This window comes from Camelus dromedarius, chromosome 11, assembly GCF_036321535.1.
Source record: "Camelus dromedarius isolate mCamDro1 chromosome 11, mCamDro1.pat, whole genome shotgun sequence".
In the NCBI taxonomy this organism is placed as follows: Eukaryota; Metazoa; Chordata; class Mammalia; order Artiodactyla; family Camelidae; genus Camelus; species Camelus dromedarius.
In genome coordinates this window covers 19,300,154-19,326,072 of record NC_087446.1, presented here as the reverse complement: position 1 = coordinate 19,326,072, position 25,919 = coordinate 19,300,154, and the positions used below count along the sequence as shown (strand labels likewise).

The following is a 25,919-nucleotide window of genomic DNA, read 5'->3' as shown; positions in this document are numbered from 1 at the left end:
CTATTAGATGTTTCCAGAAACAAAGCCTTTTCTTAAAAGAAATGCATTAAAATAAAAGTGATTCTAATGGTGTAATGCTTCCTCCTTCCCTCCCGACCCTTTGTGGTGCATGACTTCATTCTAGAAACCTTATCTCTCAGAATTAGTTAAGCATGTAATCTGCTCATTTCTTCAGACATGCCTCAGGACTCTTTATCTGTTCAACTCCAATCTAAGGATTATAACCTTCACACAGAATTACAGCTATTTTCTTCACATTTAAGGCATCCCTGAAATGAGGTCTTATGCTGCTATGTTTTCTATTATATAATTCCCACAATAACATGATGCTTATCCCACATGCAATAACCATATTCTACTTTTTTAAGGAATAAAACAGGCCAATGATTACCTGGGAAACTAAACACAACCGTGTTTTGTGATCAATTGTGATAAAGATATAAAAATCATCTATTTCTAGTAAGACTTAAAATAGTCAAGGTTGAGAAGAATTTGACCCACACAATTGCATTCAAATTTGGTTTCACAGATGGGAGGAAAATATATGAAATATTTAAAAAGTGTGTCAACAAACCAAGGTAAAGCACTATTACCAAATAAACAGCTAGATGAGACTTTTTGGAACCTAAATAGGTACCAAGAAGTATATAAAAAAACCTAAACATTTATAATCTTATTTACTCCTCCAAACACTTCTATGAAGGAAGAGAGGGTGGAATAACACTTCTGAGTAGAATTTCTGATACAGTTCTAATTTTTGGAAGTGATTCATGTTTCACGTACTTAAAAAAAAATAAATCGACAAGATGAGGGGGAGGAACCCAAATCTAAAAATCCAAAACAGAAACAAGAGCAGTCACACGTCAAAGGAATTACAGAGCTACATTGGGTGTAGGGGCAGAGGGGGAGAATTCAGGTAACTTTGAAACTATCTGGACCTTGAATATTTGAACTATAAATCTTCAATCTGAAGACATAAAAGAACACCAAGCAAATATGGAATTCTACATAGGAGGTATCTTTTTACAGATTTGTTGGTTAATAATCTTGAAACAAATTTTTATGCATTCTAGAATTGAACAAACAAATACATTGTGGATAATGAGATCGAGGCTTTGGACTGTCAGAGAAGGGAGTTAAAAATGTGAGAAAGGAGGAAGATATAATTAATTCCATGATGTTGACCAGAATTGAAAGTATCAGCTTGAAGCTACAACTTTTACGACACAGATAGAAAGGAAGGAAGGAAGGAGGGAAGGAGGAAATACACACGTGTGTGCATATGTATATTCATGGCAGTGCATACACCCCTATCTCTGAGCGTGTGTCCTACGTTCTATCTGCTGAGAAGGCCTAGAAGGAATGACATCCAGCAGCAGCAAGAAGTCCACCAGGCTCTAAGATCTTGCTTTCAAAATACTTTTCTTTCACTGAAATAAACCGAGGCATTTTGGTGAAACTGATTCCAGGCGAAAGGCAGGGAAAGTAAGAGTCTGAAGCGATTTCTTATACCAGAAATTGGGGATGTACTCACATAATAATGGAATCATCCAAAGGAAGTAAGAGCCAGCTTGAGGAGAGTCCCCCCTACCCAAATCTTGACCAATTTGAGCATCAAAATAATTATAAGAAATATAAGCTTAACTAGTAAACACATTCCTGGTAGACAGAAAATTAACAAAGTGGTCGAAGTGCAAAGGACACATCCTCACTTTGTTATCGCTACCAAAAGTGCACAAGTCCATCGAATTATGAGAAAATAATAGACCAACCTAAATTGACAGCCAGTCTGCAAACTAACTGGTCTACATCACTTACAAAATATCTATGTCATGAAACAGTATCAAGACTGAGGAACTATTTCAGAGTACAGGAAATTAGAGAGACAGGAAAATTGAATGCAAAGCATAAGATGGTAGTTGCTTTGGATATAAAAGACATTATTGGGACAACTGCTGAAAACTGAATAGGGTCTGTAGATTAGATAATAGTATTATGACTAGTAAATGTTAATTTCCTGATTTATGTAAGATAATGTCTTTATTTTTAGGAAATACACACTCAAGTATTGAGAAGAGGAAGGGGGAATCGTGCCTGCAACTTATTCTCAAGTGGTTCAGGGCAATAATCATACCCACACAGAGACAGAGAGAAAAAGGGAGAGAGGGAGGGGAAGAGACAGAGAAAGTAATAACCTTTGGGGATTCCAAGTGAAGTGCACACAGGAATGCTTTGCACGTTTCTTGAATAATTTTTTTTCCTGTAACTCTGAAATTATGTCAAATAAAAAGTATTTTTTAAAGCCCCATGATATACTTTAACTACTACCCTGATTTAAGGGGAAGTCAACTCCACACTCAGAGTCACACACGAAGCACTGCAGCCAAGATGTGAGTGCAAGTCTAATTAATTTCTGCCTCTCAACGCCCAGCCGCTACCACTGCCACCGCCACCACTGCAGCCGCTTATGGCTGCAGCTGGGTGCCGCCTTGCCAGGCTCCCTCTCTGGGAGAGTGTCTCACAAGTAAGTGCCAGCTGTCGTACATACCAAGGAGGAAAACAGTGAGAACCTTTGATCTAGAACCTGAAACTGCATTTTTCAGTATGTTGTCACTATGTAACTACTATCCACATCTACCTATTTAAATTATTAAAACAAAAAAATTGGGTCCTCAGTCGCACTAGTCACCTATTAAGTGGGCAAAAGCCGAAGGTGGCTACCAGCTACCACACGGGACTGCACAGATATAGAACATTTCCTTCATCTCAGAAAGTTCTACTGGACTGTGCTAGGCTGGACTCCAGACTGTTATGAAATTAAAAAGGATGCTCCTTATATCCATCCACAGTTGCATGCAGAGAGGATTCCCACATTTTAGCGTGTGTGGGGTGGGTGCGCTGTGCTGGTTAGGGGTCTGAATCCTGACTGCCCAGGTTCAAATCCAGGCTCTACAACGTACTAGCTGTGAGTCACTGGGCAAGTAATTTTGCAATTCTTTATTTAGGTTTTCCTCATCTGTAAAATGGGGATAGAGGAGTAGTCAACCTTGTGGAATTATGTGAAGATTAAAAGAGTGGAGTTAAGTACTGAAAATAACACGCCTTTGTAACTCAGAGGGAATGTTTTAAGTCATATCAGGGGCAGAGTTAAAAATCTGCTATGTATAAAATAAAACAGGCATTTCATATCCATCAGATCCCTACTTAGGAAGGTAATCAAGTTTGGTGTGGTCTAACTTTATGACTTGATTTAGAATTTTATTTTATTTTATTTTATTGAGGTATAGTTGATTTACAATAGTGTTAATTTTAAGGTCTCTTTCAATACAGAGACCCTATGATTCCATGATACTAAGATGACTGCCCTATACTGTCTTAGAAATGGCTTTATGATGGTTAGCATTTATCCAATTTTCACAGATAATTTACATATGTCTCCTTAATAGAGACTAAGAAAATTGCTTTTAAAAATTTTACAAATAAATAAATTTACATTCTAAATTAAATCACCCTTGCCCAAAGCTAATAATCAGTAAGTGGCAAAGCCCAGGATTCAAGATAGGTCTTGTAATTCCAAGATCTTTGTGCCATATAAACATAGTTATGCATTCATTATGTATTTGTTGAGTAGACAGTATGTAGTGGACATGCTGGTACCTACTGGGAAAATAGTGATAAATACGGACAACTGTCTCCTACATTCAGTATAAGGGACAGTGCAGTTCAAGATCTCCAAATTAATTACAGAATCTCATGACTGAAAGAACTTTATTTGATTTAGGATTTCAAAGAAAAAAGTCAAGTAATTTTGTACCACTCTGGGTTTGTGTAGCCCTAAGGAAACGTTTATAAAGAAATAATTGGATGTAACTTTTTGATACAAGATAAAATATACTGAAATTTCTGTAGTGATGGTCAAAAATGTGTTGTTTTTAGATTGTCTTTTCCATTTTAACAGCCCCATTTTATGGATTAGATGACTAAAGCCATGGATAATCTGTTATGGTCATAAAATGAGAGAGAAATAATTTAAAATCAGGGATGTTTGACCAGAACTCCTACTCTTAATTATCTCTTATGCTGAATCCTATTCTTTATAGAATGTTAGGAAAACATATCTAAGTATCAAAAGGATGAAATTAGTTACTTATAATCATACTATGTAACAACGCTACTGAACATTTTGGTTTATTTCTTTTTAATCCTATTCATTTTGTGCTCATTAGGGTCTTAAGCATTATGAAAGTTATATTACTAAGTAAGATGGATGCCTTTCCCTCCAAATATCAACGCTCCAGAGAAGGAAATATATATTCTGTCAATAGTGCAGAGACTGAAAGTATGGATTCTAGAATCAGACTGTTCAAAATTGAATCTTAGTACTTTATTTATAAGCAGCACAGTCTTGAACAAATTAGCTCATCTGTTTAAACTTTGAAATCCTAATCACTAAGTGTTCACCATTATCATCGTCATCCTCACCTTTATATGATGCACACATGAGCGGGATAATAGAGGCAGAAGAAAAGTTCAGGGGAAACATGGAGGAGAAGGGAGGGAATGAATTTCAACTGAACAAACCATAGAAGGCTTTGAACTGCCAACTGAGACTTAATTTATACATATAAAATAACAACAATATTTAATGGGCTTTTCCCCCTTTTCCTCAGTGAAAAAATATTCTCAATGAGGTTATATGGGCTTTTCAACTAAAAATGCTTATTTAGAGATCTTCTGGTTACAAAGCTTACAAAAAAATGCATCTGACTCCACAAAGAAATGAAAAACATGTGAACTGGAAACTGAATTGCTTCTTGAATTTGTATTAGAGTGACCTCGATGTGTTTATTAAGCCATTCCAACATCCTTTAGCACACATCTATAAATAATATAATCACATGTTTATCTATGATGAGCATTCTGTGGTTTTAATTTCCATTTGTGGAATGCCACCTATTAGGTCATAAAACAGCTCAGTGGCAGGAACCACATCTATAACTTTCTTTGTGACCTTGTAAACCATCTTATAAAAGTGCACAGAGCATCTTTATTAAATGTTTTATGAACAAGAAGTTGTCACTACGTTATTAACCTAGTCATGGATTCCCATGACTTTAATTTAGTTGACATTTTTCTTTCAAGTCTATTAATAAAAAGAAGACAGGCTCCTACAGAGCCCTCAAAAATAAAAATATTTATATGTACTTTAAAATTTGGATTTTGGCAGTTTGTTTAGCAATTCATTCTCCCTTAGTATTTCAAAAGGACCAAATGTCATAGCTCTCTTGAGCAAAAAACAACCTGGTGATACTCTACAGGATATTGACACTAATATATGATGTCTGAGGCTGGCAATGCATCCATAAATTGTTTCATGTATTGGTCTCTAGGGGAAGGAAAGCGTTTCTATTATGTCTGAGCCACATAATACACATTACTTAAATATTCCGGAGTCTTAGGAATTGTGTGATACACAATTAGAGTCTCTTGTACAGATAAAAACCTACCTTAAGAATCCTATTTAAGGATTTTAACCATCTCCAGAGAAGTATTAACACAGTATTTCACTATCCCATTCCAACCCTTGATGCACAGCACACTTGCCACTACTTAGCATCCAACACCCTTTCTACTGGAGGGAGGCAAAAGAAATCTCAAAATAGGAGGTGCATCTCTGTCTGAAACCAAGGGAAGCAGAGAACAGCTACGCAGGGCCCTGGAATCTTGGGCATGGACATCTACTATGGGTTATGGGCCAACAACATACACCATTCTGACTTGGACTTTGTATATTAACACAGTGAAGCAGAGATGTAAGGGGAGTCAGTGGTTATTCTGGGCGTGGGAACAGGGGTGTCAGGTGACTGTGGCACAGATCACTGTCCACTGACAAAGGTACCAGTGGAAGAGCTCTAAGCAGACCATTCCCGTGGTCTACCTGATCCAGTTCTCTCTTCAGCTGCCCTGCTTCCCTTGACAACTTTCCCGATCTTGGATTCAGCATATACGGCGAGTTCTTTGATAGCCTTCTAACACATCTTTGTTTTCTTTGTTTCACTTTTTTTTTTTTTGGCTCGAGTTCCCTAGAGCTGGTTTCTCTTGTTTGTAACCTAACACTACTTTTATGCCTGTTGCAATTGTTTTTGAATGTTTGAATTATACATGCTTTTATTACAAAAGCAGTTAACTTTGTCATCTAGGTGTTTGTGTAGTACACACAAGCACGAATACAGATATTAAAATAATTGATGCCATTAATGACTCTACCATCTAGCAGTATTTTAAAATTCTGTTTCATAATCTTTCATATCTCCCTTTGTCTCCAAATCTCAGTCTCAGTTTCTCTCTCTCTCTTTCTAAATACATCACTTATGTATTTTAAGATAGCACCATAATACTACCTTGAAATTTGAATTTTGGTTTAGAATCTCATCAACATTTGATAGAAATCGAAGGTTTTTCCTGAGCATCACCATACAGGATGCATAGTATTTCCTTGTATGGATACCCTATAATTAATACTATAATTGTTGGCCATTTAGACTGCAGCCTTTTTCCTTCCCATTACAAATACTTCCATAAGGAACATCCTTTATATAAAATTTGGCCCCGACCAGTTTCTCTCTCTAGTTTTGTTTGTTCATTTTTGTCTAAGTGGTGCTCTCATGAATAATGCCACATGAATAACACACCTGTGATGAGGGTCACTTGCGCTGTTCAGGAGAGCACTGTTGGTTTAGCCAGTACAGTCTTTTCTACGTTACCTAGAGTTTTACCGCCCAAGCTTGGAAAAGAACCAAAATGTAACCAGCTCATAAGCCTACAGGACAGCGCTCTTCTCTCAGAGCCTGCACCTGTCAATTCTCTCAGTCAACCCAGCCCTGATGTAGCTCCACAGAAAAGCAAATTACACATGCATGCTGCATGGACGGATGCTGGCAGTATTACAGGGAGGGATGAAGCTTTGGCAGGCAATCTGCCCAGAATGGAGAGAAGGGCTAGGGAAAGGCTCCTCTCACATCAGTGCTTTCCCAGTCCCCTCCCTGGAGGAATCAAACCCACACAGAGCATGTACGGTGCACTGTTTTATTTAAGGAAAAAAAAAAAGTCCAGGTTGCTACTGTACATTTCTGAGCTAAATTATTTTTATAGGATTCGCTATGGGAGTACTTAAAAACCTTACAAAGGACTTAAAATTCTCTTAACAACGTTTGGCTTTTAAAATTCCTAAAAGATTTGTTCAATATAAACATGAGTTCAATATAAACAACATGAAAATAGTTTAACTTAAGATTTAACTATTTTTTAATCTACCCAACAACTGATGCTTGACTTCTATCTTAGACCCCAATTCTAGTTGGCTTTAAATTAACTATGAGCCAACATTATGAAACGATCATTTTAGAACCTAATCTGATCAAGCGAGTGTGTTTATGTGCGTCTGCATAGCTGGGGGTGTTAATGTAAATATGTTCTCAAGAACAAGGTTAGTGTAGGTCCTACTTTATTCTGGGATGTTCAGACTAATGCCAGGGTCCTGCAGTCAACGCGGAGCATGAAGACTAATTGGGCTTATATTCAGAAGACAAGATGGTAAAGAAATCAAAGCCATGACTCATAAAAAGCTGCCTAGGGCAGAGATGATGTAGGAATATGAATATAACTATCTTCAAATACTTGAAAGGCTGTTGTGTGGAATATGATTTGTTCTGTATAGCCACAAGGGGTTGAGCTATAGGTGGAAATATAAGAAAACATTTCAACTCAATATAGGAAACAAGTTTCTAATAAAACACAGGGTCAGCTATAACTGCTTTGAGAATTTATACTGAGACTGTGAAAAGAAAGGTTTTCAAGTTTATATTACTAGGACAGAAATGAGGCAGCAAAACAGTTATTAAACACTATGGCTTCATAAATAGTAAGCCCAGAGACCTGGACAGAGAATAGAGCTCTAGGTGTAATTAAAAGGGGTTTTTCATAGTGTCAATGATGCAACTAACTGAGGTACTTACAGATAAAGTACCTTCTCTATGTGCATCAATAGTAAAAGAAAACTGTAGAGTTCAAGGGAACAGATCAATAGTAAGCAATTAACCAACTATATCTGGTGGCGCATACACAAAAAAGGAATGTAGAAGGGAAATAAATGGAATTAGCTAGACTGAACTTCAGGATAAAAAAAGAAGAAATGTCATCAAAGGAATGTTGGTTTCAATAACCAAATCTGAGCCCTCCTCGAGTATTCTTTATTTAAAAAAAGAAGTCTTGAACGCCCTTATTTGCAACTACCTTTATCATCACTTACTTCCTATAAGACTTTTGGTTTCACCATGATTCTGATATTATGTAGTGGAAAACCTATGCATTGGGCTAAGTAAGTTATTCAGACTTTTCAATGAAATTAAGAGAAGATCCTGGCTCAACCAATGGGTCCTATACATGATTTCAAATCCTGTCTGGCTGGTTCAGCTACAGAGCTGAGCTACTTGATGTTAAAAATAAATAAATAAAAATAAAAATCAACCACTGAAACCTGAGTCTTCCACTGGGGTTCTTTGTCTTTTAGCTTTTCCTATCATTTTTTAGTACAGTCTACCATTTAATTAAAATAAGATTGGATTTCATTTAGGCCCAGAAACATCTTATTAAACTCTACAGCAAAACATCCCAATAAACATGACATAATGAAATACCAATATGTTAAATATAAATTTAAAAATAAACCAATTTCTATCTTCATGTATTTGGGAATCTTAATAAAAATATAGAGAATCTGGGATGGAAAGTGGCTAACAAAGCCCAGAAGACTGTTTCAAACATAATGGTTTTCTCTCTTAATCAGTTCATATTATTCTTCCTAGAAGTATCTCTGGTAGCAATTTTTAATATTCAGTGCAATTGTAAAAGGACTTAAAATCTTACAATAACTTCAGAATTATACTCAGCACAAGTAGAAAGAAGAAACACTTTTCGAAACTTATTTTGACAAGATTTGTTGTGATGTCAAATGAGAAAAAATGGCAGGAAAATAGATATTAAATGCACTATAAATACAGACTCACAAAGAAAACAAACGTATGGTTACTGGGGGACAAGAGGGTGGGAAGGAATAAATTGGGAGTTCAAGATTTGCAGATACTAATATATATATATAAAATAGATAAACAACAAGTTCATACTGTATAGCACAGGGAACTACATTCAATATCCTGTAGTAACTTATGGTGAAAAAGAATACGAAAACAAATATACGTATGTTCATGCATGACTGAAGCATTATGCTGTACACCAGAAACTGATAACATTGCAAACTGACTATACTTCAGTAAAAAAAAATATATACATAGTAACAAATAGAGACAGAAAACTTTCCACAAGTGCATTTGACAAACTTGAAATGGTAAAAGTTGTCATTTTGAATACTGGGCAATTAATAACAGCTAAAATCCCTTCTATGTATTCCTACTTTTATTTCCCTTTTGCCTCCATTATCTTATCCTAATTCTAGTTTCTACTTCCAAGGCCAGAAGTTTTATCATTGCAACCTGTGGTTCTTAAGCTTGGCTATGCATCAAAATCACCTGGTGGATTTTCAATATTGTTTCTGGGGTCCTACCTAAGACCAACCGAATCAGTCTCAGGAGGGACTTTGAAACTTGCTGTTTAAAAAAAATCTCTGCAGATGCTTCTGTAACAGGGGTACTTGGGAACCAGCGCTTGGCATCAACGGACCTATTATTAAAATAGTCCCCTAACTGTAATTTTACCTGCACAATCATCCCCTGGGTTCTAACCACTTCTTCACTCTCCCTAAAGCATCTCTTTAATGATAGTACCTCTCGATTCTAAAACTTTTAACAGCTCATAGTAAATGTCCAGACTAAATTTTTCAAGAGATTACCAGTCATCTTTCAAGGTACAGCTCAAAAGGCACTTCCTCTAAGATGCTACTTTCACGACTTGGGGTACGTCCTCATTTCCTATTTGGAACCCCCATTCAATCTGCATCACGCATGTGATACAGACAACCTTCACTTTTGTATTATAAATGCCTGTACATGTTTTATTTCTGCATTAGACTGCATGTAAATTGAGGACAGGTGCAATGGATTATCACGCTCTGTTTACTGCACACGTCTCACAAAAGTAGATATTCATTTCTATGAATTAATGTATAAAAAGGCATAGAAAACAAAATAGCATCCTTGACTGAGAGTTAAATTCAGAAGCTTTATAAGGAAAATAATAAGAAATGTTTCTGATACAGCATTTGAGCTATTTCTTTAAGCAGACTTCACAAGGTGTAGGGACCCGTATACTAATGCACACCAGACTCGGAGCTGTAATTCATATGCCTATTTAAACTTATGCAAATGAGGACATTAAAGTGGAAACGTATATATAACATATGCATCAATAAAAGAAAACAAATTACTCTATAATTTGTTGCTGTTAAAGTAGGCTTAACTCATTAAACTGCTTGGTGGCTAAGACACATGAAAACATCCCCTGCAGAAGGTCACAGGCTAATATAATAGATTCCAGGGACAGAGCCAGGAAGCAGAAGTTCCTTTTCATTGTGCTTCTAGTCTCCAGTTATGCACCTCACTCTTCAATATTAGCACACCTTCTCTCTTCCCATCGACAGAAATACTTTACAGGGTATTTTTTACTAAAGACCTCATTGCTCCAACGTCTAAAGTCCCACAGTCATTCTCCCAAAACCTCATTGAAAACTTATTCGTGTCTATTTCCTCAGAATTATATTAAGGGGTGAATATGATAGGGGATCGAAAGAATAATTAATTGAGGATTAATGTTCTCTTTCTATGTTGAAAACGTCACATATGTTATCTGAAGAGTCAGAACAATCTGTGCGGTAAGTAAAAATTAGTATCTGTGTTTTGCAAATGAAAAAACTAAAACTAACTAAGATGAACTGATTTTCTCAAGGTAAGTCCAATTCAGTGCCCTTTCCAAAATATCTTCATTTTTAGGGGACTTCTAGAGAAGACACAATCAGTATTTTGGACAGGAAGATACTTCACCCTTTCAGCATCCGCACTTACGTGACTGACAACGCATAGGCTAATCTGGTCATCGTCTAGATCTCTGGTTAATAATTAAATTTCAATTAAAGTGAGCTTAATCCTTTCTTATATCCAGCACTGTGAGTCACATAAATCATATTTTACTGGATCACGTAAATATTGCAAAAGATTTGATTATTATTCAATCAAAGCAAAAAACCAAATAACAACAACAAAAAACCCCCTAATTACTCACATATTGGTAAAATTTACTGAAAGATTTGTTTGGAGTAAGGAATGAAGGAAGAATTCTACATTTATAAAAATCATAACTACCATCATCTGAGGAAACTTCAAAAGATCTGGAAAATAAGCATAATAAAGCATTCCGCAAACAGGTACAAATTTTAAATCTAGTGAGAAAATACATAACTTTTCTCAAATATCAGTAAGGTATCTAATGTTATATTAAATAGAAATTTGATACTTTTTTGAAGAAATATTATTCTTCAAACTTTAAGGTTCTACTCATGTTTACTCAAGCATTTACTCAACTAATACAGGGAAAAAAAGAGTGTGTTTGTCTTAGTTTAAAATTCTCTAACAATTCTTGGACACTGCTAGATCTTACAGTAAGAATAAACTAATCCAAAGTAAATACGACTTAAAATTATATTAGAAAAAAGGAAATACAAGAAATAAATAAAATATATCTTTAAAGATAAAGAAAATCTTAAATTTTGTTCCTTAAAAATAAGTCATCTCTAAGATATGGAATATCAAAAGTACTGTGTACATTTTCTTATGACATAGTTGAGATATTATACTTATGCCATCTGAGAACTGAGTCAGCAACATATACTAGACATGAATAAGCTTGAAAGGATTTTACTTACAATTAAAAGCAAACTTTAACTTTCCATTCTGAAAGTAGATATAACTAAATAGATTTGTAACACATCAGCCAATGGACTTTTTCACTTAACTTTATCAATCTAGGGCATACGTTAGAAAATGCTGGTTAGTGAGTGGGTCTTCTCATCGAGTATTTGAGGAAATGTGTACACAGCTGCACGGTAACTCTAAGCGTGCTGTATTTTCTTCTTCCTTAGTATATGTGCGCTTGAGTGTCTAATCAACACATCATGCCTAATAACCCTAAAATTATATTTTTACTTATTAAAAAGTAGTATCTCCCTAAGTATCTTGCATGTAAAGCTCATTCTGACTCCAAATTGACTGCCTTTCCTTTTGACGTGTTCCCAGTGATTACTGAGGCTTGAGAATACTTCCACTGCAGAACACATCTTGCTTAAATTCATTCCCCAAAATTGATGTCCAGGTAATTACACTAATCAATGTCTCTTTACTTTTAGACCTGTGCAAAGCTTCTGCGATAATCTCTGTTGAGTTTTATTTTATTAATAGTTCTCTATTCATCACTATATCACACATCTTGCATTTGAAAGTATCTATCAGTCCCATTCTCTTCAATCTTGGTTTATTCTGACATAGCCTTTTTGTTTTAGCAATTTTGGTGCATTTATCATCTTTTCATTTACCTTTACTGTTTATCAGCTAGTGCCTTGTCTTATACAGAACAATCATTAGGTGCTCATTTCTTATAGGGGAGGGAGGGAGGGAGGAAATGGAGTGAAGGTGTAATAAATCTGTTCCCATTTTCTGATATATCATCTGAGATATCACAGTTGACCCATCCTAATATTCCATCCCTGATCCTACTTTTCTTATGGGTCCCAATTCTAAATTTCATTTCATACATTCTACAGAGGAAACGTATAGAAGTATCATAGAAACTCACCCAGGGTGTCATGGAAATAAGTCAGACATAGATGTCATCAATGATGTATTCTGAGCCTTGGAGAAGACTTGGGGATTCTATTTATACAGTTGGTATACTGAGCAAATAGTCATCATGTTCGGTACTTTAACAAAGTAACCAGTCCCAGTGGGGAGACACCCTAGGACGCCCTCACTAGCTGATTCAGAATAAAGAGAGAACAAGAAATAAGGCAATGACAAAAGGGTTTCTTGGGAATTAAGTCACCTCACTTCCCCAGGGAGTCACCAACATCATAATCACAAAACCTCAGAGAGCCCGAAGCTGTCTGTACTTATGTACATTTTAACTTCCACTTACCCCTCACCCATCGTTCTGGCTTCTGGTCTCATGAGTTCATTGGAACAGCTCTTCCTGAGATTTCCAATGATTTCCATTGTCACCAAATCTAGTAAAACAGTTTCAGATTTAGGTGACAACACAGTAGTTTTTGACACAGACATTGTCTTCCCTCCCTCTCAAAACATATTCTTCCCTGATCATCTGCCACATTTGTCGCATCATACTCCTCCCTCTGTGCCAGCTCGTTGTCGCTTGCAGGCTCATTCTTGTGTACATAGACATTAAACGGTGAAGTACCTCCAAGTTCAGACTAAGCCTTTCCCTCTTTTTATTCTATACTGTCTTCCACACCCACAGTTTGAAATATGACTTAAACACAAATGATTTCTTCTGAGCTCTAAGCCAATATATCCAATTTCCTATAAGACAGCTCTTCTAGGATTTATTTCCAAGCGCACATTCATGTCCAAAATAAAATTCACAATCTTCCCACCCACTCGGTGCATTTTCTATCTCGATGAATAACACCCACATCCATCTAGTCATCCAAGCCAGAAAACTCATCTTGACAACAAACTAATCTATCCACATTCACCTTAGTGCCCCTTCCGCTGACTCACAACACTGAAGCTTGGCTGATCACTTACAAATGAAAATCTGACCACTTCCCTCCCTTGTTCCATACCTTTCGGTGGCCTCCCATCACTCGGATGAATCTTGACATGACCTAAAAGCCCTGCACGATCTATCTCTACTTCTTTAATCTTTTTGTAGGGCATACTCCTCCATGTTCTCTGCATTTTAGCATAGTGGCCTTCAGTCCCTTGTCTGCCCTCTCTCAAGAGCTTGCCTGGATTCTTTCCCCCATACGCATCACTAAATCAGTTTCCAGTTTGTCATTTAGATATCAGCTGATATATACCTTACGCAGGAAAGCCTGGTTTACCCAGGAAGGCAAAATGTCCTTACTATAAGCTCTCAGAACACCATACATCATACATCTTACTTTCTGGAGTAGTATTTTTCAGAGTTGTAACTTTATATTTTCTATGATCATAATGTAATTACTCTTTCTCCTTTTCTAATCTGCGGTTTTCATGAAGGCAAAGGCTGTGCCTGTTTTTGCTCTTTGTATCCAAAATGCCCAGCACATAGCAAGAAATTGATAGATGCCAATTAAATAAACAATGAATATTTGTAGTCTGAACTGGACAGGTGTAAATATCCAGGGATTTAAGCTGGGATGAGGAATAAATATGAGAGGAAGAAAAAAAAAAAAACCCAAATTTTCACTATTTTGCATCTAGAGCCTAAAAAATTTTTCCAGGTTTAATGTAAGGCTTTAGGCAGACTCAACGTCTGGGATTTGAGTCCTTGAATATGTGGTAAAAGAATTACCAAGCACTAGGGAGAGAAGTCAGGAGACTTAGTGTTCATCCTTTGTTTGTTCAATTAGTTATTCATCCATTTACTTAAAAAATATTTATTAAAACCTATCATGTACTGTGGACTATGCTAAGCATTATGACCACAGAAGTAAGAGAATGCTTGCCCTTTCCATCTTGTAGACAAATGGCTCTAAGGCCCATCCAATGGTGAGGAAGGAGCTTCTAACCTATTTCTAGGTCTGAACTGCAATAATTCTGGGATGCACATGACAAAAATCAGAAAATGACAGAGCTGAAGGCTGATAATCCTTAGCAAGATGTACATAAACAGAAGAGGAAGGAGGTGTTCAATCAAACAACATTGGAGATGGTCCCAGGCTATCAGGAGTACTAAATAACTTTATGAATGACTACTCTTTGAAAAGAGAAGATATTTATGGAAAATTAAGACAACAACCCAATGTGTGTGGTACTTGAGAGTTTGAAGACTAAGGTGGAATGACATTCTATTAGATTGCAGAAGAATCAAAAAAAAAATGGACTATATTGAAGTGTTAGTTATTGAAGTGCCAGTTTGGTGATGACAATATTCAAGGAAACAAACAGATATTATATTGATTATGGTTTTGTCTGTATATTTCATTCAAGGAGGACAATGAAGACCAAATCTGTATCTATCTATATTTATACCTATATTTAATTGGCTTAAATTACAAAAGGACCAAGATTTAACTATAAGGAACACATGGCAGCAAATAAATTTGGTTAGAATGTTTTTCTGCAACAATTCTCTGGGGATGCAAGGATGAAGTATATACGTCCTTGGATTTTTCTTTTCCCATACATAAAGACTAAGCTTATATTTGTGATTTCTGTTGCAGTCAGATTTTAATCGGATTCTTAACAGTAGAAGGAAATTCTATATCCTGAAAAAATTTGAAGACAAGATCAGCAAAAATCATCTTTCCACTTGAAAAATAAGATGAAGAAAGAACAATTTAGAAGTAACTCACTGAGAGATCTTTTATAAACAAGTGGCTGATAAGAAATAAAAGCATACTCTGAAGCCAGAAAGTCACTAAACCAAGCATACATTTATATAAAATAAACACTCACTTTGGAAATATTTATGCTAAGTCAATGAAAATGTCAATGGGAGCACGGAATCTACACGGAGGCTAAAAAAAAGAAATACAAAGTGTATATTGAATGCTATACCAGTAAGGTAAACATTTCTCTACAGAAACAATCATTCCATTATCTGCACTGAGGAGAAATAAGGTACATGCTGTAAAATGCAGTTTTCAAGTTCCCTTTGTCCTGCAGAGATTATGAACATTCTGGCTGATTGAAATGGCCTTAATTATACAATAAATCGTGTTCTGATTTCAATTCAGTTCTCTGTGAAAATGTTTAATATTCATCAGTGTTCCGGAAATTGATCAATCCTAAGTGAAATATTGAAACTGATTTCCTGGTAATGCCAGGTAAGACTCAACCTGGACATGGAAAGATTCTTCTAAGGGCCAAAATAGTGGACTCTGCCCTCAGCCTATCCGTGAACCCTCCTTTATCCATTAGAGCTCCGACATTTTCTTAAGCCTATTTTATTTACAGAAATGAGGACTGTTAAAACACAGGGTAAACTGAAAACATGAAACCATGACTGGAACACGGCACAGTGCTGTTTTAGTGACTGGGGAGGAAATCAGGGCTTTAAATTCTGATCAATAGACCAAAATGACTGACACAAATTCTGGTCTAAGAGTGAACTGCTGAGTTCTGCTCAATTTTATATTGTTAAGATATGTAGTCATCAAAATTGGCAGAGAGGGTGGTCTGAGCTTCTGACAGCTCTGAAGTTGCACCAGGTGCCCATAAGGAAACATATTTAGAAATAATATAATCAGTACTCAAAAAACCCCTCATCAGTATTCAAATTATACAAGTTTAAATATATATTTCAATGAGAATGATGGAATAAAAAAGATCTCATGGGCCTGGAAATGATAAATTCCATGAATATTAGTTGAATGAGTAAATAGAATTTTTACAGAACTTTGGATATTATGGATATGAGGAAATTGAGGCAAGAGGGGGAAATGATTGACTCCAGGTTGAACCACCAGCTAGTGAAGGTTAGTCCAGAGACTCTTTGACAGATACTTTTCCTTGAGTTTCTGAAAACTGTGGCTTTCTATCATTTGCCAGAGGCACAGTGAGTTCATATACAGAGAGTGATTTTGTATAAATTTTGTATAAATCACTCTCTCTTTATATATGATATACATATTACACTTCCAATTGTGTGTTTTTCTGTAAATAAGGAGATTAAAAAAACTAGAAAAATAATCATGCTAGTGTGGTCTAACATTTTCTATTTCTAATAAACCCAATTATTTACACCTTTTGGGCATAAAATGTAATTTGCATATTTTCTATGCAACAACATGGCTGCTGGCTGAGCAATTCCAGATACTGCAGAGTCAGACTCCAGGAAACAGCTGGAAAAAAGCCTTTCCCCGCTCTGTGTGAGAGATAATTCAAATTACTCCTTCTCTTCAAAGCATAGGACAGAGAATTGGACCAATGTCTTATGTAAGCAGCCATCTTGATCATTTTGCTTCTGTTAAGACCCAAGCGGTTTTCATAATGCTCCTCTGGTTGTAAGGCATAGGGAAACTCACATTTTGATTTCATTTGACAAAATAAAAAGTAGCTTCATGACAGTAATAACTGGGAGGCAGATCAGAGTTTCTGACCTAACTGCACATGGCATTTTATATTTTGGCTTCAGACAGCTTGACTTCTGAGACTTCCATCAGTACATAAAGGAGAATTTAGTAGTTAATGCTCTAGTAAGTATGGAACTTCTGGAAAGGAGGACTGCTTTGAGGATGTAAATCTCTAAGACCATCACCTAAACTTGATCACTTTACTCGGAGCTCCATCTCTCAGCCCACAAAATACTGTTCCAAATGTATATACATGCAATATCTTTTAACATATCTTCACATAATTTAATCACTTTCCATATTACACATCCAATTGTGATGATATAATCATGCTACTAAATGAATCTCATGGGGCAGTTTGTGTACGCATCATGTTTTGACAGAAAGATGAAATGAAGACTTTGGATTCTATAGTCTTTTCTGCTTCTTGCTTAATTAACCCCATGAACTTCTCTATCTTTTTCTTGTCTTAAAATAAGGGTCATAATACCCAACTCCTGGGCAATGTTTTATTGATTTTATGAAGCTGCTGCCCCAGAACCTAAACAAGAAAAGTTCCTCCATAAATGTTAAGTTCCCACTCTGATAACACTTTATTGTAAATACATGCTTCAATGAATCAAAACATGAACATCTAATCTCTAAACAATTTACATCAGAGTTATACTGGTAGGTATTATAAAAGCACCAGAACTTAAGCTATTCATGTGTAGTGAAGTCTTAATCATTTTTGTAGTCACAAGATACAGAGTAATTCCTGGCACAGCAGGCACTCAAATCGGTATTTTAGTGATGAGACGAAACGGCAGAATGATCAATATGACCTAGGTATGCTGTGTGCTCCGGCAGAGTGAAGATGGAGCCCAGAACACTGCTTCCTCTTGGCAGGACTCTCTTCCAGAACACTCCCAGTCTGAGCACCACCTGCATCAAGACAGGCAGAACTAATTCTGTTTGCTCTCATCTCTTTGCCATTCTTCTTAGATGCTAATTAGATGCTTGGATGCTAGTGGGTGGCCCAGGACAACTCATACTCCTGCTGCTGGTGGGCCCTTTCCCCTTTTTCTTTCTCAATAGTATTTCTGCCATCTGACATGCTAAATATTTTATTTTTTAGTATATCTGTCTGCCTCCTCCATTAGAATATAAACTCCAGGATCAGATGTTTTTATCTGTTTAATTCACTGCTGTATCTTCAGTACTCGATCTGGCACTTTGCTGGTACTTACAGCTATTGGTTGAATGTTTGAATAAACTTCTGCTCACCATGAGGAAACCTATTTTTACATTATAACTCCTTCCTATTCTTTGAGATAAATACACAAATGCTTAGAATAAAATCAGTTATCAGAACTCAATATGACTAATATTTATCTTTTTTTGTTGTTCTTCTAGGGATTAAAGGCTTTCTTAATATTATTGAACATAATTGAATCCATCCCCTCCTTCTATTAAAAGAAACATTTTCTATAATTGTACTTTCTAAATATACAAAATTGTTTATTTACTTTGTATCTTTATTAACTGGCTTGATTGAGAGTATGCTAAAACTATCGCTGTGATTTCTTCAGATTCCTTGAAAAACATGAGGAGGAGGATTACTCCTAAATTATAAATATTTTTATCTTATTACCTCAGGGAGGGAAAAACTCATCAGTGTTTACAAAATATGAGAAACCTCTCTGAAAAACAGACCAACATTCTTGAAGTTACATCACATATAATTAGAACTATTTTTCTCCGTATTAGAGATTTAAGTAGGCTTTATGTTATTTATAATTTTTAATAGGATTGCAATGTGCTGTAATTTTTTAAATTTTTCAATAGGTTAAATAATCTATTTCCCCTTTTTCCATGTTCATTTCTCTAAAAAGAACAGTTTTCTACATTCAGGTATTTATCTTTATTGTACTGAAACTGAAATTAAGATTCGTAACAGTACAAAGCCAATGTACTATAGAAGATACACATTAAAAGGTCAGAGGTATAAAGATGAATGGTTTATTCTTTCCCAAATTGTTCCTGCTTTGAGGATTTTTAATTCACAAATCATTCTTAAAGAAGGTTTCAGTCATCTTAATGGACAATACCATTTACAGCTTGTTTAAAAAATACAAGTAGAGGGCTTGAGGCATTTTATGCTCAAGTATAACACGTGAGGCCTAGAAAATTTTATAACCAATTTTCATGTTCCTTGACCCTGGTTTTAGCAGTGATTTTTTTGTGGTTTGACATCAAGGCCACAAAAGCAAAAACAAGTGGGACTATACCAAACTAAAAAGCAGAGGAAACCACCAAAAAGTGAAGACGCAGCCTACTGAATGGGAGAAAATACTTGCAAATCATGTATCTGGTAACAGGTTGATATTTACAATATATAAATAACTCATCCAACTCAACAGCATAACAAACAATTAGATTAAAAAGTCGGCAGAGGATCTGAATAGACATTTTTCCAAGGAAGATATACAGATGGCCAACAGGCACATTAAAACATGCTTAATACCACGAATAGTCAGGGAAATGCAAATCAAAACCACAATGAAAAATCACTTCACTCCTGTTAAAATGGCTATTATCAAAAAGTCTCGCAATAATCAGTGTTGGCGAAGCTACAGAGAAAAGGGAATCCTATGCACTGTTAGCGAGAATGCAAATGGGTGCAGCCACCTTGGAAAAGAGTATGGAGGTTCCTCAAAATATTAAAAATAGAACTACCATGTGATCCAGAAATTCCACATCTGGGTATTCGCCCAAAGAAAACAAAAACACTAATTCAAAAAGATATGTGCACCCCCATGTCCACTGCAGCAGTATTTACAATAGCCAAGATATGAAAACAACCTAGGCGTCCATCAATGGATGAATGAATAAAGGAAATATGATACACACACACACACACAATGGAATATTATTCAGTCATACAGAAAAAGACGTTTTGTCACCGCTGATTTCATGGATGAACCCTGAGGGCATTATACTAAGTGAAAGAAGTCAGACAGAGAAAGACAAATATTGTATGATCTCACATATGTGGAATCAAAAACAACAACAACAGAAAAAAAGAAAACTTATGGAGACAGAGAAGAGATTGGTGGTTGCCAGATGCAGGGGGGTGGTGGGATGGGGCAGATAAAGATGGGAAAGGGGGTCAAGCAGTATAAATACTACTTACATGATAACTAAGTTCTGGGGATACAGTAGGGTGACTATAGTTTAACAGACCATTTTAACTACAAAACTTCGAAGTCTATTGCATACTTTCAGCCTTTTTGTCCCTTGGCACAGTTCCATAACCTTAACATCTACTTCTGTAAAATATAATTTTACATGTTTATTACATATGTATAATTATATACAAATACAATGTCTTCAATTGTCCAAATTTATTTTCTTATGGCCTCTTCTCAACATGGGGATAAGAGTGAAAAATGTCTCTATTTATGTTTCATAATCTTCATCATTTTCTAAATATTCACTATATCTCTTCCCAACTTGTATGTCTCTAGGATGGATCCCTAAAATTTTTAGAGTCTGTCAGTTGATATTTACATATGGCATAAACCGAACTAAACTCTCTCCACTAAAGATGATTTTTGTGTTTAAAAAAATACTGTAGGTTCACTTTAGAAGGACAGATATTTTTCTGCAAGCACAATTGTTTCACTTACGGACCACACCATTAACAATTTTCCATCCCGAGAGCTTTCCCTTCCTAATTCTACCTTATATTTTTAAGGCACTTCTAATAGCAAAGCGTCCACTCCAACACAATGGCGGCTCAGGTTTTGGTTTTTTAAATTAAACAGCTGATATGTGAAACCTTATTGTAGGCTTTGCAGAAGTTAACTTAACAGGTAGGTTAACTTGAGACTTCATTTAGGTCCTGCTGGATAATACTGCCACTGTGGAAGCAAGTACGCGTCAACAATAAAAACGACTTACATACAAGGTTTATCCTCCAAATCTCAAACAACCTATGTTTAAGCCAACATAATGAATCTTCTTGCATTTTCTTTATTAGTAAATTTTACTAACACAGATATAATTTATTTTTTCCCATTAAATTAATAATCCATGTTTATTGTCTTGTAAAGAACTGCCTTCAGTAGACAACTACTGGGAAATATGTTGTATTTTGCTTTGTAGAAGACATAAAAATGATAATTTCTGATTCAAAAATAAGATAAAAACAATGAAATATGTTCAATACAAAAAAATACACTAATGTCTTTGCTAACATTTCCTATGAGAATTTACTAGCATTCCTTTTACAGATATAATTTATTTTTCGATGACTGTAATTTCAAGAAGCAAACTTTCAAAGAATGTGATGCTAAAAGCTGATATACTGAGCAGTTTTCTGGGTCCCTGTGAATGGTTACAGAATTTATAACCTCATGAACACGTTCCCTGTCCAATGTTTCATATTAAGAAACTATCAAAGTAGCTATCACTCTTATCTTCATCAGCTAAAATTGACATTCTTTTTTTTTAATGATGGCTCTAATTTCCCAGGAGAAGGTAAACAATTATTTGGGATTCTTAGAGAATAACTACCTTTGAGAAAACTATTCTTCATGTTTTATAGGTACTAAGGCTTAAAAGTCTGTCCTGGAATTTATAGGAAAGAAAAGAAATTTAATGTCTAACTAGTAGATTCAAGGTTATGCTGAATCTAAACCACCATAAGTGAGTAATAACAAATTTCTCCGGAAAATCTCCATTATGTTTTACCTTTAAGTATTGAAAGTAGATTTATTTTACTTATTATTCCTATAATTAACACTTTATTTAGTCTGTTTTTAAATGGAAAATAGAGAGCAATTGCTGCCTGTTACAGCCCTTATTCACTTTGTAGAGAAATAAGACAATTACCATCTTTTCTATGATTTTGACCTTATTTTCCTATGTTACTTGCCATATTATGATATCCAAGAGGTTTTAGAAAAAGAAAAACAAAAATCGATCCATTGATTCTTCCATTTTAAAAACATTAAAAAATCTGAATAACCCGTAATCTCCCTTTAATAAATTACTTAATATATGTACTATATTCTGTAAGATTGCATTACTACTCAAGGAGATTTACAAAAATATTTAAGAAATTATTAATAGCTCCAAATTTAAGAATGTAAGTAATTTTCAAATGTCTAATAAGAGATTATTTATAAAACATTTAGCCAATTTGGGGGAAATAAAAGTTCTTTCTTTAGGTTAACATATACATTTAATTATTTTATTTTGTTTTACTTGGGGGCGGGGTAGGTAATTAAGTTTATTTTTAGAGGACATACTGGGGATTGAAGCCAGGACTTCATGCATGCTAAACATGCACTCTACCACTTGAGTTAGACCCTCCCCCAGGTTAACATATACAAATGGAATTAACTGCAATATATGAATGTTACCCTAATTTTGAAAACTCCGTCAACTTTACTTTCAGATGCTAGTTTCATGTAAATATCCATCTATCTTATAAAGTGTTCTGAGCAATAATTATTTTAGAGCAGCACTTGGCTCATATAAAGTGCTCAATGAGCCAGCAATATATCTGATTATCTTCATTAAGTTAAAATAACAAAGAGTCAAAATATAATTCCATTTAAGCAAAAACTCTCTTTTCTCTCAACATTCCCCAAATATTTGTGGACTTCTGTATGCTCTTCAAATGAAGATTAAAATTGAGCAGTTTTAGTTGCTTATCATAGCACTGCACGTAACTGCTACCTTCTTTCACTCACAGTTCTTTAGAGGAATGCATACTGTTTTGGGAGGGGAGGTGATTAGGTTTACTTATTTATTTGCTTTTCTAATGGAGGTACTGAGGACTGAACCCAGGACCCTGTGCATGCTAGGCACGTGCTCTACCACTGAACGATACATTCCCCCCACTAATGCATACTATTAAATAAAGGCAGCATGTCCACATTTAGACTTACTGATTCTCTTTACCAAACTCCATTATACTGATTTGCCCAGAATAGGTGTGCATTAAACACTTAGAAAGCAATTAAATTTTTATCTTTTTTATGGGATAATGGTGGCTCTCTTCACTGCTTCTCAACTTTGCACACGCTTTCTAATGGATGAATCACATATGTAGATTAATAGACAATTATTTTAAGGGCTCAGTCACCTACAGATAATGCCAGATTTGAAATCTTAAAATATTTAAAGGCAAACTTCTCTAAGAAAAGATTAATTCAAATGTAATTCACATTAGTATTTCCAGTTTGCTTTTCAAACTGTAACAAAAAAAAATAAAGATGGATAAATTCGATTTATAGCAATTTTAGTTAATTGGGATTCTGATACTTTTATAATACATAATAATTTAATTTATTGGGGGTTTTTTTCCACTGAATACACTATTTATTTGGTTCCACTAATAAGGCAGATCAAGTTTTGTTATCTGATGCATTCAGAGCATATAACCTATTTTGTGATCCTTTAACAGAAATAAAGATAAATTGGTATCTTCATTGCCTCCCAGCTTAAAGGATACAAGAATTGTTTTAAAATTTCTTAAATATCTTTTCATTTGATATCTATTCAATGATGTTTATTTGGTTGTTAACTAGCTCATGGTCTACCACTTTCTAGAAAAACAGAACATTCCTTGGGGGGGGGGGATCAATATTCACTAATGATACTACTAATATTCAATAAGTAACAGCTAGTATAACTGATAAACTATTTTTTTTACTTTCATAATTTCAGCTTATCTATCTGCTTGTATTACCTATGTCATTTTGCTTCATAGTCTATAAATAACACTCTGAGAGATGACTGTGTATAAAGCCTTATAAACTGTTCACCTGATGTAGAAGATACAGAGATGTCCCTAAAGTACTCTTTATGTTTTAACTACTGTTATAAACTGAGCTTAACCTTCAATTGGGTCCTTAAAAATCTATGTAAGAAAATATTTTTTCTTTTTCTATAAATAAACGGGCATGGTGACATACATAATGTTAAGTATCTTTATATGATCAAGTTAAAGACTGGTTAAAGCATATAGCTAAAATATAAAATACTTTTCAAGATGCAGAGGCAGAGAAGCAGCATGCACATTTCTTCCATTTTAAAGACGCTCCATCAAGCACGCATAATGGGACGTAATCACATGAATAACGTGAAGGCCAAACATTCAACAACAACCAGTTGGTGCCTGAGAAGGAGAATTGGTTCGGTCTGATGATCACCATTTTGTTGACAACTACATGAACAAATATTTGGACATATTTTCACAACAGCAAATTATCTCTTTTAATTACTCTCCAATTTGCACTTGTATTACTTTTAACAGCTAGATTGTCCTTTTGCACAAATAATAATGGCCTCAACCTCTAAAATGCAAATCAAAAGCAGTCAAAAGCTTAGTTTTATTAATGCTGAGGCAGAAATGTTAATTACAGAGGATAATAAAATATAAAAGAACTCCCTTTGCTGTCTGCAATTCCTTTTGAACTTCTCAGGGGTTTAAATATAGTGTGTGCTTGTCAGACATTCATGTCTAGAAAATAAAAGGAAAAATACTACACCAAAATAAAATCTCAAAAACTCAGTAACTGACTCTAATCTTTATCAGTCAAGGAGGAAGATTCTCTCTCTTTTGGGCAAAAGTTCTTTTAAGAGGTCCAAATTCAATTCAAAGTTTCTGTTTCTGGAAAGTACATAATTTCATCACCATGAAAAATGTTGATGGTGAAATAATTGAGCAGAGAGACACTGTTCATGACAATTCTTCTAGTTGGAGAAGCAGTGAATTACTCTCAAACTAGCCAGATAGACATACTTATGCATATACCTTTAAAAATAATGTGTGAAGTTTTTACATAGGAAGGATATAGTTAAATATATGGGTTGGATATTATTTAATGGAAATATCTTATTATAATGGAACTTAAAATGCATTTGTGCAAATGGATAAAAAGGAAACTAGTGTGTCGAATGATTTTAATTGCCTTCTAGGGTTCTGACAAACCACATTAAATTAAAAGTCACGTATATTTTGACAGTGTTGAGTATTTAAACTAAGAAATAAGAATGCATCACCAATAGGGATCCACATATATGTTACTTTAAAAAGTACAGAACAAATATTCCTCTACGTAAGATTTTTTTTTTCTAAAATTATACACAGGAGCCTGACAATATGCTGTTTACAATACTTCACTGCACCTGGAGTACTCTCTCCATGGTCTACAAGTTTCTACAGGGGGTTACTCAGAGACATCAAGTATCCTCTCCCCTCCTTTCCTGAGTTCTACATGCTTCAGTCAAATGCGCCTTCTTTCCATCTCTCAAATACTCTCTCGGGACCTTCAGCTCTTTCTTCTGCCTGCAGCATCTGATACACGGCTGGCATCTCGTCTCAGTTCAAGTGAGACTTCCTGGACTATTCATTCCAAAATTAGCCATATCTCTCCCTGGTCACTCTCCAGTTTGTTTTATTTTCTTCTTGCACTTAAATACACCTGATATTACCGTATTTATTCACCTACATCCTTCTTAATGTCTGTCTTCTCCTCCTGAATGTAAGTTCCATGAGAGATGTCTGGCTTGTTCACCAGTGTAGTCCTGGTCATAGAAGGGTGCCTGGCAAAATGCCCAA

General features: G+C 35.2%; 1 protein-coding gene across 4 annotated transcripts in view; it reads right to left on the bottom strand.

The window, feature by feature from the left end:
* The window catches only part of SYT1 (synaptotagmin 1), a 618,694-nt gene that overhangs the window by 413,340 nt on the left and 179,435 nt on the right, over positions 1-25,919 (bottom strand). The window contains exon 1 of one of the 4 annotated variants that reach the window (XM_064491558.1): positions 13,195-13,269. The exons of the other annotated variants lie outside the window; for them this stretch is intronic. The gene's annotated coding sequence lies outside the window, so the exon portion shown is untranslated. Of the gene's footprint in view, positions 1-13,194; positions 13,270-25,919 lie in introns of those variants that run through there. 4 annotated transcript variants of the gene reach the window in all.